Source organism: Balaenoptera borealis, assembly GCF_965194805.1.
Source record: "Balaenoptera borealis genome assembly, chromosome: 9".
NCBI classification, from domain to species: Eukaryota; Metazoa; Chordata; class Mammalia; order Artiodactyla; family Balaenopteridae; genus Balaenoptera; species Balaenoptera borealis.
Genome location: NC_138873.1, coordinates 118,515,218 through 118,530,422, shown reverse-complemented (window position 1 = coordinate 118,530,422; position 15,205 = coordinate 118,515,218). Strand labels below are relative to the sequence as shown.

The window sequence follows — 15,205 nt, the reverse complement described above, 5'->3', positions numbered from 1 at the left end:
CAATGGAGAAGTCAAAAGCTTTTCAGACAAACAAAGCTAAGAGAATTCAGCACCACCAAACCAGCGTTACAACAAATGCTAAAGAAACTTCTCTAAGTGGGAAACACAAGAGAAGAAAAAGACCCACAAAAACAAACCCAAAACAATTAAGAAAATGGTAATAGGAACATACATATCGATAATAACCTTGAATGTAAATGGATTAAATGCCCCAGCCAAAAGACACAGACTGGCTGAATGGATACAAAAACAAGACCCATATATATGCTGTCTATAAGAGACCCACTTCAGACCTAGGGACACATACAGACTGAAAGTGAGGGGATGGAAAAAGATATTCCATGCAAATGGAAATCAAAAGAAAGCTGGAGTAGCAATACTCGTATCAGATAAAATAGACTTTAAAATAAAGACTGTTACAAGAGATAATGAGGGACACTACATAATGATCAAAGGATCAATCTAAGAAGAAGCTATAACAATTACAAATGTTTATGCACCCAACATAGGAGCACCCCAATACATAAGGCAAATGCTAACAACCATGAAAGGAGAAATCGACAGTAACACAATAATAGTAGGGGACTTTAACATCCCACTTACACCAATGAACAGATCAAACAGAAAATAAATAAGGAAACACAAGCTTTAAATGACACAATAGATCAGATACATCTAATTGATATTTATAGAACATTCTACCCAAAAGTGGCAGAATACACTTTCTTCTCAAGTGCACATGAAATGTTCTACAGGATAGATCACATCTTGGGTCACAAATCAAGCCTCAGAAAACTTAAGAAAATTGAAGTTGTATCAAGCATCTTTTCTGACCATAATGCTATGGGATTGGAAATCAATTACAGGAAAAAAACTAAAAAACACAAACACATGGAGGCTAAACAGTGCACTACTAAATAACCAAGAGGTCACTGAAGAAATCAAAGAAGAAATTTAAAAATACACAGAAACAAATGACAATGAAAAACAACGACCCAAAACCTATGGGACGCAGCAAAAGCAGTTCTAAGAGGGAAATTTATAGCAATTCAATCTCATCTCAAGAAACAAGAAAAATCTCAAATAAACAATCTAACCCTACACTTAAAGCAACTACAGAAAGAAGAACAAAGAAAACCCAAAGTCAGTAGAAGGAAAGAAATAATAAAGATCACAGCAGAAATAAATGAAATAGAAATGAATAAAACAATAGCAAAGATCAATAAAACTAAAAGCTGGATCTTTGAGAAGATAAAATTGATAAACCCTTAGCCAGACTCATAAGAAAAGAAGGGAGGATGCAAATCAATAAAATTAGAAATGAAAAAGGAGAAATCACAACTGACACTGAGGAAATACAAAGGATTGTAAGAGACTACTACAAACAACTATATGCCAATAAAATGGACAACCACGAAGAAATGGACAAACTCTTGGAAAGGTAAAATTTTCCAAGACTGAACCAGAAAGAATTAGAAAATAACAGACCTATCACAAGTAATTAAATTGAAACTGTAATTAAAAATCTTCCAACAAAAGTCCAGGACCAGATGGCTTCACAGGCAAATTCTATCAAACATTTAGAGAAGAGCTAACACTGATCCTTCTCAAACTCTTCCAAAAAATTGCAGAGGGAGAAACACTCCCAAATTCATTCTACAAAGCTACCATCACCCTGATACCAAAACCAGAAAAAGATATCACAAAAAAAGAAAATTATAGACCAATATCACTGATGAACATAGATGCAAAAATCCTGAACAAAATACTAGCAAACAGAATCCAACAGCACATTAAAAGGATCATACACCATGATCAAGTGGGATTTATCCCAGGGATGCAAGAAGTCTTCAATACATGCAAATCAATCCATGTGATACACCACATTAACAAATTAAGCAATAAAAACCATATGATCATCTCAATAGATGCAGAAAAAGTTTTTGACAAAATTCAACACCCATTTATGATAAAAACTCTCCAGAAAATGGGCATAGAGGGAAACTACCTCAACATAATAAAGGCCATATATGACAAACCCACAGCGAGCATCATACTCAATGGTGAAAAACTGAAAGAGTTTCCACTAGGATCAGGAACAAGACAAGATGTCTACTCTTGCCACTCTTATTCAACATAGTTTTGGAAGTCCTAGCCACAGCAATCAGAGAAGAAAAAGAACTAAAAGGAATGCAAATTGGAAAAGAAGAAGTAAAACTGTCACTATTTGCCAATGATGTGATACTATATATAGAAAATCCTAAAGATGCTACCAGAAAACTACTAGAACTAATAAATGAATTTGGTAATGTTGCAGGATACAAAATTAATGCACAGAAATTTCTGGCAATCCTATACACCAACAATGAAAAATCAAACACTCCCATTTACCATTGCAACAAAAAGAATAAAATACCTAGGAATAAACCTGCCTAAGGAGGCGAAAGACTTGTACTCAGAAAACTACAAAACACTGATGAAAGAAATCAAAGATGACATAAACAGATGAAGAAATGTACCATGTTCTTGGATTGGAAGAATCAATACTTTGAAAATAACTATACTACCCAAAACAATGTACAGATTCAATGCAATCCCTATCAAACTACCAATGGCATTCTTCACAGAATTAGAATTTAAAAATCTTACAATTCGTATGGAAACACAAAATAACCCGAATAGCCAAAGCAATCTTGAGAAAGGAAAACAGAGTTGGAGGAATCAGGCTCTCCGACTTCAATCTATACCACAAAGCTACAGTAATCAAGACAGTACGGTACTGGCACAAAAACAGAAATATAGATCAATGGTACAGGATAGAATGCCCAGAGATAAACCCACGCACATATGGGCACCTAATTTACGACAAAGGAGGCAAGAACATACAATGGAGAAAAGACAGCCTCTTCAATAAGTGGTGCTGGGAAAACTGGACAGCTACGTGTAAAAGAATGAAATTAGAACACTACCTAACACCATATGCAAAAATAAACTCAAAATGGATTAAAGACTTAAATGTAAGACCAGACACTATAAAACTTTTAGAGGAAAACATAGGAAAAACACTCTTTGACATAAACCACAGGACGATCATTTTTGACCCACCTCCTTGAGTAACAGAAATAAAAACAAAAATAAACAAATGGGACTTAATTAAACTTAAAAGCTTTTGCACAGCAAAGAAAACCATAAACGAGACAAAAAGACAACCCTCAGAATGGGAGAAATATTTACAAATGAAACAACAGACAAAGGATTAATCTCCAAAATATACAAACAGCTCATGGAGCTCAGTATCAAAAAAACAAATAATCCATTTAAAAAATGGGCAGATGACCTACATAGACATTTCACCAAGGAAGACATACAGATGGCATGGCCAAGAGGCACATGAAAAGATGCTCAACATCACTAATTATTAGAGAAATGCAAATCAAAACTACAATGAGGTATCACCTCACGCCGGTCAGAATCTCCATCATCAAAAAAGCTAGAAACAATAAATGCTGGAAAGGGTGTGGGGAAAAGGAACCCTCCTACACTGTTGGTGGGAATGTAAATTGATACAGCCACTATGGAAAACAGTACAGAGGTTCCTTAAAAAACTAAAAATAGAATTACCATATGACCCAGCAATCCCACTGCTGGGCATATACCCTGAGAAAACCGTAATTCAAAAAGAGACATGCAGGCTTCCCTGGTGGCGCAGTGGTTGAGAATCTGCCTGCCAATGCAGGGGATACGGGTTCGAGCCCTGGTCTGGGAAGATCCCACATGCCGCGGAGCAACTAAGCCCGTGTGCCACAACTACTGAGCTTCCGCGTCTGGAGCCTGTGCTCCGCAACGAGAGGCTGTGATAGTGAGAGGCCTGCGCACCGCGATGAAGAGTAGCCCCTGCTTGCCGCAACTAGAGAAAGCCCTTGCACAGAAACGAAGACCCAACACAGCCAAAAACTAAATAAATAAATAAATAAAGTGAAATTCTTTAAAAAAAAAAAAAAAAGAGACATGCACCACAATGTTCATTGCAGCATTATTTACAATAGACAGGACATGGAACCAATGTAGATGTCTATCGAAAGATGAATGGATGAAGAAGATGTGGCACATATATACAATGGAATATTACTTAGCCATAAAAAGAAACGAAATTGAGTTACTTGTGTGAGGTAGATGGACCTAGAGTCTGTCATACAGAGTGAAGTAAGTCAGAAAGAGAAAAACAAATACCGCATGCTAACGCATATATATGGAATCCAAAAAAAAAAAAAAATGGTACTGATGAACCTAGTTGCAGGGCAGGAATAAAGATGTAGACATTAAGAATGGTCTTGAGGACACAGGGTGGGAGGGGGAAGCTGGGGCTAAGTGAGAGTAGCATCGACATATATACACTACTGAATGTAAAATAGTTGGCTGGTGAGAAGCAGCAGCATAGCACAGGCAGATGGGCTCGGTGCTTTGCGGTGACTTAGAGGGGTGGGATAGGGAGGATGGGAGGGAGGCTCAAGAGGGAGGGGATATGGGGACATGTGTATGCATATGGCTGATTTGCTTTGTTGTGCAACAGAAATTAACACGGTATTGTGAAGCAATTACACTCCAATAAAGATCTATTAAAAAAAAAAAGAAAAGGAGCATATGAACCGTAAAGGTGTTCCAAGATTAGAAATTAGAGATTTTTACAGGTTACTGGGAGTTCACGAGTCCACATTTCATGCTTTAATGTAATAAAAGTCTCCAAATGAGGCACTATCTTTCATATTCATAGCAACAGATGGCATACTAGTTTAGAATTTTTAAGTTGTGAATTGTATCACACTTATTAGCAAAAATAGAAAAATGGATGTTACAGGAAGAGTGGATGGTGTGAAAGGGTGGTATCATGAGGCATGAACCACAGGGACTGTGAGGTGAGACAGGACTGCTAGGCAGTTTGCATCTCTCTTTGTGAGTATCAGTGTGACCTCTGAACCCCACGAGGTGTCTGCCCTGTGGTTCTTGTGGTATGTGAAGCAGTGTGGAGGCACCACTCGGATATTCTCCATTACAAACGGGGCCAGGAACGGAAGTCTGTAGACGGATCTGGTCAAGTAAGCGAGCGGATAATGCACCTCCTCGGGGACCGAGTGAAGCTGGGGTGTCCTGTCACCTATGTGGACCAGTCGGGTGACAACATCATGATAGAGATGTTGGATCATCAACTTTATGAGTGCCGATACGTGATTAGCGCCATCCCTCCAACTTTGACTGCCAAGATACAGTTCAGACCAGAGCTTCCTTCAGAGAGCAATCAGTGAATCCAGCGTCTTCCAGTGGGGTCTATCATTAAGTGCATGATGTATTACAAGGAAGCCTTTTGGAAGAAAAAGTATTACTGCGGCTGTATGATCGTCGAAGGTGAGGAAGCTCCGATTTCAATAACCCTGGATGACACCAAGCCAGACGGATCGCTGCCCGCCCTCATGGGCTTCATCCTTGCTCGAGAAGCTGACCGCCTTGCTGAGGTCCATAAAGAACTAAGGAAGAGGAAAATCTGTGAGCTGTACGCCAAAGGGCTAGGATCCCAAGAAGCTTTACAACCGGTGCGCTATGAAGAGAAGAACTGGTGCGAGGAGCAGTACTCCGGGAGCTGCTACGCTGCCTACTTCCCCCTGGGATCATGACTCAGTACGGAACGCTGATCCGCCAGCCCGTAGGCAGGATTTACTTTGCTGGCACGGAGACTGCCACATAGCGGAGCGGTTACGTGCAAGGAGCAGTAGAGGCCGGAGAACGGGCAGCTAGAGAGGTCTTGAATGCTTTGGGGAAGGTGGCAAAGAAAGACATATGGGTCCAAGAACCTGAATCAGAGGGTGTTCCAGCTGTAGGAATCACCCACACCTTCTGGGAGAGGAACCTGCCTCCCGTGACAGGCCTGCTGCTGAAGATCATCGGATTTTCCACATCGGTAACTGCCCTGTGGTTTGTGGTGTACAAATTCAGGCTGCCAACCCGATCTTGAAGTTTCGGCTTCATGCCTTCTGCTTACTCTTTCCCAGCATCATGAAAAGCAAAATGTTGACAAATTGAAAGGCTGTGTCATCGGATCATCTTTAAGTGCACTGATTTAACCCCTCAGTTTAATCTCGGTGTAGCACCTCCTTAATTTCCGTAAGATCAAGCTCCATCTTGTGATCTGTCTGTAGACCAGCTCGTGATGACTGGTAGGAAATTACCTTGTGATCAATTTCTTAATTTCAAGAAGTTAAAGCTGACGTGCTCATAAGAAAAAAAAAAAAAGAAAAACACTCAAGTTTTATAATTCTAGTATTCCTTTTATTTTCAATCCCAGTGAAATGGAAATAACATTAAGCTGGAGTGAAAGGATGAATTTTCCTTTACCTTCTAAGAATAACATAGCAGTGACCAGCCTGGGTTTGCTCATTACTCTGATTCTGTTACCATAAAATAGAACAGTGTTTTTGACTCATTTTGCGTCATTAGAAATGGAAAACTTTTAGAGGCAAAGAGGCATTTAGTATGATTTCATATTAGATGTAAGTCCATAACTATGTATCTAAAACCATCAACATCAACATCACACTCATTACCAAGCATTTGTTTAAATAGAGAGTAGAATTCAAGGACAGGGAATAGCATGTACCCCTCCTGCCTAGGGACTGATGTTTGAGTGATGAGTGGCAGGAAGTAATATAATGTAGTATGTTCTAAGAACCTATAAGAAGAGATATTGGAAATAAGTACTATAATTAAAGGTAGTGGCTGAGATTTAAAGAAAATAAATTTGGGACTTCCCTGGTGGTTCAGTGGTTAAGAATCCGCCTTCCAATGCAGGGGACGTAGGTTCGATCCCCGGTCAGGGAACTAAGATCCCACCCACATGCCGCGGGGCAACTAAGCCTGCATGCTCTAGAGCCCATGTGCCACAACTACAGAGCCTGTGTGCTGCAACTACTGAGCCCACACGCTCTGGAGTCCGAGCGCCACAACTAGAGAGCCTGTGCGCTGCAACTACTGAGCCTGTGTGCTCTACAGCCCATGTGCCGCGACAACGTGCCACAACTGCGTGCCACAACTAAGACCCAACACAGCCAAATAAATAAATAAATAAATAATTTAAAGAAAGAAAATAAATTTGCTCTTTTGTTGTATATTATACAACATTTATTTTGCATTAGTTAAATAGGGCCCTCCAAATGACCTTATCTTAAACTTTTTGGAACTGTACACCATTCAAGGTGAAAAGCAGGCTTCTTAGAAAGGAGGTTTATTTTCTCTTTAACATCATTTGCCCTCAGAGTTGTTGGTGTAAACTTGCTATTCTTCTAGGGTAGAAACCAAAGACATACATATATATAATTTCACTAAGTTTGCCATAGGATTATTACTTTCATCAGTAAGATGCTATAACGCTATATAAATGAACTATTTGTAGAGTTCTTGTGAGGCTGAAGCAGTTTGGTTTCACAACAGGATTAGGCAGTTTACAGAAATATCAAACATTTAAAAATAGGGCAGAAATGTATGCTCAGTGCAGTTTCCTAAAATGTTTTCTATGGAATGCTAATTCTGAGGGGTGTTGACAGTTCTATATAGTTCTAAAAAGCCCAGTGGCTAATTTAATTTGGGAAATGCTGGGTTAAAGACTACAGGACTTCTCAGAACCTTTAATTTGCTAATATGCATTGAAAACTCTCAAGAAGGAACTTTTATAACATGCTTTATTTTAAAATGTATATTAAATTCATTTAACCAATGAACTCTTTTTCTTTTCTTTTTGCAATATCCCTAGGGACTGGAGTTCTATGGTGAATATTTGAATCACACTGGCATCAAAGTTAGATATAGAAGCTCTGGAATTAGACAAACTAGCAAGTCATTTTACCTCTCTGAGCCCTGGGTTCTCACCTATACATTAAGAAGAATAATTCCTACCTAATGGGAATATTAGAGATTGCCAGTTCATGTAAAGAACATAGCTTATTATAAGCAGTAAAAATGCTGACTTATCAAAACAGCATTAATTGGAGAAGCAGAGATCACAAATGCAGCCACTGTAATTCTTTGGCAGAATGTACAACAACAAGCCTAGAAAACTGAGCAGTATGTCACCAAAGACAACTGTGAAGCAATAGGAAAAATCCGAACTGTTTTATATTAAAATGTAAATTTTGCATTGGTTTATGATTCATAATTCGATCCCATAATTGAGTCACTACTTATTAAACTGAGTATTTTCATATATGTTATCTCATTTAATCTTCATAAAAAACTAAGACCCAAATGCAGCCAAAAATAAACAAATAAATATTAAAAAAAATTCTCAAAGGGATAAAAGTATAGAGATGGAGAACAGATTAGTGGTTGGCAGAGGACAGAGACTTGGGGTGGGAAGGGGGTGGTTAGGAGAGAGGGGCACAGACACAAAGAGGCAGCGCAAAGGGGTTCTTTTCTGGTGATGGAACGGTTCTGTGTCTTGATTGTGGTGATCATTATGTGAATCTATACATGGTATGAAATGGTACAGATCTATACATACCCACACACACCCCCACATCAATACAGGTTAAAAAATGATGGAAACTGAGTAAGGTCTATAGTCCAATTAACGGTAATATACTAATGTTGATTTCCTGGTTTTGATATTGCACTACATCACTATATATTGTCCTATAATTGTGATGTCATACTATAGCTATACTTCTGATATCATAATTTGGGGAAGTAGGTTGAAGGCTACACGGGACTCCTTCTTTTTGCAACTTCTTGTGAATCTATATTTCAAAATACGTAAGTTAAAAAAAAAGTGCATGTGGGATGAGAGGGATTATTGCCACCATCTTGGAGACAAGTTACATAGTCCTACAGCTAAGTGAGTAAACAGTAGCACAGAGACTGAGAACCCGGGCTCTTGGAGCCAACAAACAAGAGCTGTGACCCTGGATGATCTGCCCGTGTCTGGTTGAGAGGACGGGTCAGGCCCCAGACGTGGTTTGGTGGGACCGTCAAGGCGCCAACTCCATTAACTCAGGCTCAGGATGTAGTGTCTGTCTTTGAGGATGAAGAGTCTACTAGAATGGGTAATTAACTGACAAAAATTAAAGGAAAATGTAGACAGAGACCCCATCCTGAAAATGAGGCCAAATTGGAGAAGGGAATGGGTAGCCTGAGATTCGGCAGACCCCAGGAGCTTTGGTGGCAGAGGGAATCTGAGCCAGTGGGTCCTGTGCTGTGTGACTCATCACCAAGTCCTGCAGCGTGGGGCCCAGAGGCAGGTAAAATGCACAGACTGTCGAAAGAGCCCTGGATCTCGGACGGACCCCTCGCGGGGAGGCACTAGAGAATGCAGACAGAAATCAAGCGAGGGTCAAAGCACGAAGAGAATTAGGGCACTTTCTCTTCCAAGGAATCCTAGGTTTCACCTCCTTTCCTTTACCACTGCATTTCTTAAACATGTTTCCAATTTGGAAATGACTGCAAAGCACCGTACTTCTTTTTATAGAACTGAGATACTGCTTTACCAAGATTAAGGTTACACTTAGGCAGAATCAAACCACATATGGTGACCTGAAGTCATTCTGTTTCTTTGGACAGAGGGAGGGTTTTGAGTGTCAATGTGCTTCACAGACACTGTCAATGCTTCTTTGAACGAGAAAGAGCTTTTAAAATAATAGCAATGCAATCCCCCCAAAAAGCTATGTCAATACATTTACGTAACTGGACTTAAAAATTTCCCTGACCAAGTAGGTTTCTTGTTCACTTTCCAAGATAGTAAACCGTAGTGTTACCTGCTCTTTCCTTCCATCCCTGCCCCCCAGGAGATGGGGCTAGGCCAACAGGTTGAGCGTGTGTTCTCATTAATTGTAAATTGTCACGTGGGGCTTCCCTGATGGCGCAGTGGTTGAGAATCCGCCTGCCAATGCAGGGGACACGGGTTCGAGCCCTGGTCTGGGAAGATCCCACATGCCGTGGAGCAACTAAGCCCGTGCGCCACAACTACTGAGCCTGCACTCTAGAGCTCGTGAGCCACAACTACTGAGCCTGCATGCCGCAACTACTGAAGCCCGCGCACCTAGAGCCCGTGCTCCGCGATGAGAAGCCACCACAATGAGAATCCCGTGCGCCACAACTAAGAGTAGCCCCCGCTTGCCGCAACTAGAGAAAGCCCGCACACAGCAGTGAAGACCCAACACAGCCAAAAATAAATAAATAAATTTATTAAAAAAAAATTGCCAACGGTCATGGGAATGAATGCTGGTTGCCTTACTCAGCGTCCCTGCCTTTCCACCACATCCCTGGGAAGAACGTCTTGTACAGCGCCACCTCCATGGCCCTGCAGTTGCCCCAACTCCACACTCCTGCCCACACACAGCTGTGACTCAGTCCCCTACTTGAATGTTAGAAATGTCAGCTACTGGGTACACAGTCCAAATCCTTTCTTAGGACCGAATGTGATCTCTAGTGATAGTCTGGTTTTTACATAGAGGACATTAAAAAAATCAATTCGATAGTCAGTGTTTCCACACAGATGAGAGGCCTGTTTTCATTGGCTGCTGAATAAGCAGTGCTTCCAAATCTTGGGTTTAGTGCAGGACACTATTAAAACACACGCTCTTAGTTAAACAGAACATTTGTGAATAATCATTTTAGTGATAAACGCACTTGTTCAGCTGCCCTTATGACTTTTAAATTTGGCATGTATTTCATATAGATTTTTCCATTAGAACATAACTCCAAGTGGTACCAAACATCACCCTGGCTGTAGTTTAACAATGACAGTAGTGGCTACGAAGGCCAGGATTTCAATTAGCAGAAGTTTTTTTTACACTCACAGGAAGATGATTCTGAATTTAGTTTTACATATTGGATAAGTGTGTTGCATGAAAGCATGAAGTGATGCTTCAGCAGGAAGCCAGGCTGGTGGCACATAGACCAGAAATTAGTGCAAAGAGGTGTAAGTCCAGTTGTTTGACTGTGCTGCAATCTGTTGGCTGGCCTACTATGCCCTCCCCTGCCTAGAACTGCAGTATTCCAACAAGAATCTGGTTAACACTTGTCCCCTATCTCAGTGAGTTGCCATCAAAGTTAGTTTTTCAAAATCGCAAAGCTCTTTGAGCTCTCAAAGCGGGAATTCACTTTTATTTTCTATTCTAAAATAGGCTATTCTTGGCCCAGGCCCTAGGGCATAGCTAATCTTGCACACCGCATGGCATGTGGGATCTTAGTTCCCAGACTAGGGACCGAACCCCTGCCCCCTGCATTGGAAGCTCACAGTCTTAACCACTGGACCACCAGGGAAGTCCCAGGGCATAGCTCAGAGTGCCCCCTCACACACATCTGTTAGGTTACCCTGATTCCTCTGTAGAAAGCACAGCCTTGACCAGGGGTACTGGAAACCCTCAGGAGACAGCCAATATTGTAAACTAGCTATCTGAAGAACCAAAACTATTTCTTATGGCAAAAGGAGAGCTCTGCAGATATTTTTTATTAGGAAAAATATATGCCTAAGAATTGTGCCTCATTTTATATCTGACTCTGAGTCTTGGTTTCATGACTCTTGCCTATGAATCATCTTGTGATACTTTAAAAAAACACTTCTGTGACTACGTATTGCGAGGCTCTGCTGATCAATGCATGTTTTAATCGAAGAGAAAATATGGATTTTGTGTATGTTCTGAACATCAGCAGGGAATCAAACTTTGTTCTGAGCATTGAGTAAAGATTTTAGTGATCAAGCAGGGATTGGACTGCCTTCATTCATACAACCTTCAACACAGTAACTTTTACTTTGGCCTAACTCCACCCAGAAGATATTTATAGTCAGCAGTACAATTTGTAGGCTAGAGCCAGTGTTGGACATTTTGGCTGGATAATATAGCAATGTCATCTTTGTCGCTATCGAGGTGGTGACATTCCACAGGTGACTTTGCAATTGATCTTGTGGTGAATGTGCGGGCCAGTCATCACAAAGTACTGATGATACGGTAAGTGATACAAAACAGTAATTTGCATTCACCAGTGTAGCCTCATACACACTAGATTGTCAATCATGGCTTGACTTTTCAGAAAACTTTTCTTAGTGATGGCAGGTCCCTCACTAAGACACATGTGAGGGGATTAGGTGTTTCAGCAACACTTAATATGGGTGAAAAACATGGCAGAACCCCAGGAAGGCTAAAGCTCTTAGCTGCAGCGTGAGGACTGCAGGTGGTCTCCTTGCCTTAATTAAGGCCGGAAGCACTGATGACGTGGCTTAAGAAGAAGACCGACACCTGAAGTGATGTATGATGTAGGGATCTAGACCTTCCTACAAAGAACCACTTGCTTCCCCAGTGGCTTTATGTCACATCCCTTAAAATGTCAAGTGGAAGCTTCGACCACATTTACTGAACACCGAGATCTCAGTGCACAGTGGTAACGGCAGTTTTGGCAAAAGGCCTCGATAGAAAACCCTGGAAACTCAAGGGAGCCAGCAGCCTGGAGTGTTTGGACTCTCTAAGGAAGTATTCAGAGAGGCTGTTGCCTTGAGCAGGGACTTGAGGATACGGGGAGCGGGAGGGGTGAGATGTGACAGGGTGAGAGAGTGGCATGGACATATATACACTACCAAATGTAAAATAGATAGCTAGTGGGAAGCAGCCGCATAGCACAGGGAGATCAGCTCGGTGCTTTGTGATCACCTAGAGGGGTGGGATAGGGAGAGTGGGAGGGAGACGCAAGAGGGAAGAGATACGGGGATATATGTATATGTATAACTGATTCACTTTGTTATAAAGCAGAAACTAACACACCATTGTAAAGCAATTATACTCCAATAAAGATGTTAAAAAAAAAAAAAAAAATAAAAGACTCTGCCCGGTTCTCACTGGGCCAGTGTGATAAGGGCTGCTCGTACCCTGCGGGGCCGCTCGCCTTGGGAGAGGGGAGTTAGAAACCTGCACTTAGTCACACGCTCTTTCTGAGCCACACGGAGCTGGGGGTGGGGTGGGGTGGGGGTGGGGTGGGGTGGGGGCAGGAGGGCACTCAGACAAGATCAAGCTCGCTAAGCCTTTCCTGCGCTTGCGGACATCTACGAGCACTGCTACAAATTGCGCGGAACCCGAGGCGCCTCTCCCGGCCCCCTCGCGATAGCATCCCGTTCCTCAGCTATCTCACCCCAGGCGAAGTGAAGGGCGAGGGTGAGAAGTAGCGTCATCACCACGAGAGACCAGGACACGCGGGCAAAGTGAAAGGCGTGGTGTTCTCGTGACCGTGGGCTGCCGTCGTCAGGGATGTGAGCAAGGCCCCTATTTACCAACAGCCAGGAGACTTCGAACCGCAACTCTTCCCGAGTTCTGCTTAAACTTGGTGTTTAGTCTCTTGAAACAGTCATGGGATCTACAGCTGAGATAGGGGTATTAATATTCACATAGTGACTTTGCTTTTAAATTGCATCAGAAACTACTGGGAGCTTTCAAAACTTACTGTAATATTCGAGCATAGAATAGGACACTCTATCAGACTTTCCCGTTGGATCTTGCATCTCGTGTGTGTGTGTGTGTGTGTGTGTGTGTGTGTGTGTGTGTGTGTGTAACGGTTTCTGTGAGGTCTTTAGCTATGTAGGGCTCATCAGCCGACTTACACTCCAGCATGGTGAGCAGCAGGGTAAGCCTGTGGTTCCCTTGGATCCAGCAAGGCTATGATTCCGTGGGAACATTTACAGTATCACGTTTGCTGTCTCTCTTCTAAAGGGTGACTGAGGAAAGCGGTGACGTCCCTGGGGCTTTTGCATGAGTCAGGCAGCGCCGCTTGCCTGTGAGCCGCCGGCGGGCTCCAGCCACCAGCCCCTCCCCGTCCTGGGAAGCACATCCCTCTTGCTTCCACGCATTCCTTATTCTGCCCTGAAAAATTTTTTTTCCTTAAAAGAGAGAAGGCTCTGTGTGTGTGTGTGTGTGTGTGTGTAGAGAGAGAGGGAGATAGAAGAACGGATGACTTATACGCTTCAAATTCCCTTCCATTTTATAGGGGGGGGGGGCGTCGCATGCTATTTCCAAGACAGAGACATTCTATGAGAAACGGGTTTCAATAGAGAGTCCGAAATGACAGGAATGGTTTAAACCCAGCACTGGGGAGAGAATGCTGCCTCCAGGTAACACACATCGAAAACGATTCCAAATGTTTTCTCTGATGCCAGCGGTGCAACCTTCTGGAGAAATCATTTCACACCACCCTCTTCAGCGCACTGAGTGCAGATGTATCCCCTGGCCTCAAAGATCTTGGACCGAAGAGCAGCCGCCCCTGCGGTGCCACCACCCACCACAGGAGGCGCTGCTCCCTGTCCCAAGCCGGCAGGCTCCCAGCACCAGCCCCTCCTCCACCAGCTCAGTGGCCAGTGACAGGCTCCGTGTGACGCAGACCAATACACTCTGCCCGCCGGGACCCAGTTTCCCTGGGTACACAAGCATCCCGTCCTCTTTATTTTCCTCGGGACCCAGTGAATCATCTTTTGTACCCTCTTACATGGTGTGACTCATTTCAGGCTATTTTCTGCCCAGTCTCAGCCCAGTGGCTCGTTTCTGGAGAGGCCCTTCCTCGTCTGTTAAATGTCATGAGTCACTACCCTGCACGTGGTAGGAACTGCACGCTCGCTTCACCGGAGCTGAGTGGACTCGAACAATAAGAACAGAGCGAAGAAATGGCCTTCATGCGGGTGAAGCTGCCCAGGCCCCTCCCAGCCTTATTTCAAGACCCTAATTTGCATATTCCTCGATGGTGATGACAGTACTGGGCTTTGCCATTTTGCTCTCTTTGCTTTTTCATCGGGAGGCACGTGTGAGTCAAACGCAGGCTGCGAAGTCAACATGTGCTTCAAGAACTATTCAAAACACACGTGGCTTTTTGGTGGTCACTCCCCTTTCCTAATGGCCCCCCCCTTCTGCTCCCTTCTTCCGGTGTTATTTTCTTCCTGTGACATTTCAGAGCAGAAAATATCTTGTAGTTTTTAAATTTTTAAACTTTAATTAAAAAAATTTGGGGGGAGGGTATAGTTGATTAACCACGTCGTGTTAGTGTCAGGTGTACAGCAAAGTGAATCCATTCAAAAAAATTTTTTTTAAATTTCTCCTTGCATGCCCTTTCTAATGTCTGACAAAAGTTTTTCCAGTTGGAATTTAACTAGTTTAATCAGAAAAATAAGAGTTTGTCCAGTATACCTACACGGATA

At 42.5% G+C, this 15,205-nt stretch overlaps 1 pseudogene across 1 annotated transcript; it reads left to right on the top strand.

Moving 5' to 3' along the window:
- Window positions 1-1,421: 1,421 nt before the first annotated feature.
- LOC309635185 (amine oxidase [flavin-containing] A pseudogene) lies at window positions 1,422-12,962 on the top strand (annotated as a pseudogene). The gene is made up of 2 exons: window positions 1,422-1,441; window positions 4,923-12,962. The product of its transcript is annotated as an amine oxidase [flavin-containing] A pseudogene (transcript).
- The last annotated feature ends 2,243 nt before the right edge of the window (window positions 12,963-15,205 follow it).